This window comes from Salvelinus namaycush, chromosome 9, assembly GCF_016432855.1.
Source record: "Salvelinus namaycush isolate Seneca chromosome 9, SaNama_1.0, whole genome shotgun sequence".
Classification (NCBI taxonomy): domain Eukaryota; kingdom Metazoa; phylum Chordata; class Actinopteri; order Salmoniformes; family Salmonidae; genus Salvelinus; species Salvelinus namaycush.
Genome location: NC_052315.1, coordinates 22,666,625 through 22,670,105, shown reverse-complemented (window position 1 = coordinate 22,670,105; position 3,481 = coordinate 22,666,625).

Genomic DNA, 3,481 nt, shown 5'->3' with positions numbered 1-3,481 from the left:
GTTCTCTGCTACCCTTTCATCCTCCCTCCTTCTTTCTCTCCAACTCCCTCCCTCCCTGATAATAAACAGAGAGCACGTGTTATCCCCGATGATGCAGCATGAGAGCGCCACCACACTAAAAGATCAGAGGCGAGGGAGGAGAGAGGAGGGGAGAGGGGAGAGGGTGATGAAATTAAACAGGGAAGAGTGAAAGTGATGGAAGGTAAATTAAATAGAGGATAGAGATAAGGAGAGATGCTGAGAGCCTGCTTGAGAGAAGGATATGGTCATAAAAGTGAGATTTAGAGTGATAGAAGATAAAGGATAGATCCTTTTGGGGTAACAATTATTGCTCTTGAAAACAGAAGAGTGAAGCTTCCACTGCACCAATAAGTTCACAATTATGTTTCAGAATACACAGAGTTCCAGAATACTATTTTTAACAACACCCACAAAATGACACAAAACATATAGTACATAATGGATTTATCATTCCCTTTGACACATTTCAACTCACATTCAGCCTCTCTCAGGCTCCCTCACACCCACACAGGCATAAACCAATACAATGGGCTACCGGGGATCAGACGGTTTACTTTTGAACATAATGTTTTTTCTCCTTTGATATCAAAACACAGTGGACATCATGCAGACAACATTGGATCTGTGTTTATTTGCTGAATCCAGAGAGCATGCCCCATCACATCTCTCCCCTCTCTCTTCGCACTCTGTTGTCCCTTACGTCTAGATTAACGTCTGTTTTCTTCATTTCACAGTGACAAAGTGACCTACTTTAGAACATCATTGTGTGACTGACTAGACACAGAGTGTTATCAGACTGACTAGACACAGAGTGTTATCAGACTGACTAGACACAGTGTTATCAGACTGACTAGACACAGAGTGTTATCAGACGGACTAGACACAGAGTGTTATCAGACTGACTAGACACAGAGTGTTATCAGACTGACTAGACACAGAGTGTTATCAGACGGACTAGACACAGTGGTATCAGACAAGATGGAGCGATTGCCAAAATCTCTTTCATACCTTATTTATCTCAGCTAAGAGGAGACTGTTTGTATGCAATAATTAAAAAAGGTTTCAAACAGGGGTGCAACTTTGGTTTTAGAAGTGGGGGGGACATAACTTTTTATTTAATTAATAAATCGGTCGGAGGCTTTCGCATGGTCCAAAAGCACACCGTTACCTCGTTTTGTATCACATTCCAGTGATAAAACTGTGGGGGGAATGCAATTTCAGAATGTGGGGGGACATGTCCCCCTCATCCCCAGTGAAAGTTGCGCCCCTGGTTTCAAATATGCTTATGTCTAACGTATGTGAATTTACGTTCATGAAATGTAATCATTACTGTAAATTATATTCTACGTGTTTTTCTCCGTGTAAGTGGGGGTAAACTGGTACATTAATTGAGATAAATCACACATGTTTTTTGTTATTGTATGGTATCTCTCTTAAGATATATATCAATCATAAGCTATCTAGAGATAGGTCGACACAGCTGGAATGGATGTCTGAGGGGCATTTTTTATAATCTTCCCTGGTTAGAGGGAAAAGGAAGAGTTGATAAGATCCCCCCCTCCCCCATTGTCTTAACCTGGGCGATCAATTAGACTGTGGCACGATGACCAGCCTATTGAATTAATGTGTCCTGGTTATTGAGTCATCCCTCTGTGTGCCTGGCAGACATCTCAGCTTGGATGTCGGCTCACCACTTCAAGCTCAACCTCTTCCTCCTGGGAAGGCCTGCGAGCTCCAAGACATCTTCATCACGGTTAACAACTTCACGGTGTCCCCCTCCCAGAGTGCATAGAACCTTGGCGTGACCCTGGACGACACTCTGTCATTCTCTGCTAACATCAAAGCAGTGACACACTCCTGCAGGTTCATGCTCTACAACATCTGTAGAGTACAACCTTTCCTCACACAGGAAGCGGCGCAGGTCCTAATCCAGGCTCTTGTCATCTCCCATCTACTGTAGACTACTGAAACTCTCTGTTGTCTGGGCTCCCCGCTTGTGCTGTCAAACCCCTGCAACTTATCCAGAATGCTGCAGCCCACCTCGTATTCAACCTTCCCAAGTTCTCCCATGTCACCACGCTCCTCCACAAACTTCACTGGCTCTACCACAAGACCATTGTGCTTACCGACGGAGCAGCAAGTGGAACTGCCCCTCCCTAACTTCAGGCTATGCTCAAACCCTACACCCCAACCCGAGCACTGTTCTGCCACCTCTGGTCTCTTGGCCGCCCCACCCCTATGGGTGGTCAGCTCCCGCTCAGCCCAGTCAAAGCTCTTCAACCCAATTGAACAGCTCTCCTGGCACCCCAATGGTGGAATCTGCTTCCCCTGAAGCTAGGACAGCAGACTCACTGCCCATCTTCCCGAAAACGTCTGAAACCCTACCTTTTCAAAGAGTATTTTCCTACTAGCACTGGCTTTCCTGATAACTACTTTATTAAGGGAAAATGTACTTGCTACCACTGTGATATGTGGTTGTCTCACCCAGCTACAGTATCTTGACTCTTGAGATGAATGCACTAATTGTAAGTCACTCTGGATACGAGCATTTGCTTAATTACTAAAATGTAAATGTAAAATGTCTGAGAACGGTATTGCGTTGGTATGGCTCTACGGTCTATTGTCTGTTTTGACTGAGGCAGACACCTCAGAAATGTCTCATGCAGCTCCTGACAGGCTGTCAGACTCAATCGGTTGCTCACAGATGAGGATGTGCACTTTAAAGAGGTATGTAGAACATGTCTGTACAATTGTATGCATTTGTGAGAAAGATGGTAGTAGTATAGTGGGTGTGATGTGACTTGAGTAAATGAGGGATACAAAGTATATTGAAAGCAGGTGCTTCCACACAGGTGTGGTTCCTGAGTTAATTAAGCAATTAACATCCCATCATGCTTATGGTCATGTATAAAAAAGCTGGGCTGGCCATTATTTTGTCAACTATGGCTATGCCCCCATAGGATGACAATGCCCCCATCCAAAGGGCACGAGTGGAGTGGTTACTGAATGGTTTGTTGAGTGTGAAAATGATTTAAACCATATGCCATGGCCGTCTCTGTCACCAGCTCTCAACCCTATTGAACACTTATGGAAGATTCTGGAGCCTGAGACAGTGTTTTCCACCACCATCAACAAAACACCAAATTTCTCGTGGAAGAATGGTGTCACATCCCTCCAATAGAGTTCCAGACACTAGAATCTATGCCAAGGCGCATTGAAGGTGTTTTGGCTCGTGGCCCAAAGCCCTATTAAGACACAATGTTGGTGTTTCCTTTGTTTTGGCCGTTACCTGTATATCTACACTAGCTACACACAGTACCAGGGTTCCAATTTATTTTAGGTTCAGTGAGGTTACTGTTGAACATGGAGTGCATACAGTTGTACAGATTGGCAGAGCGTACCACCACAGCCTGGTTGTTGACCACCACCATGAGTGAGGAGTGTCATCTTTTATTATTAT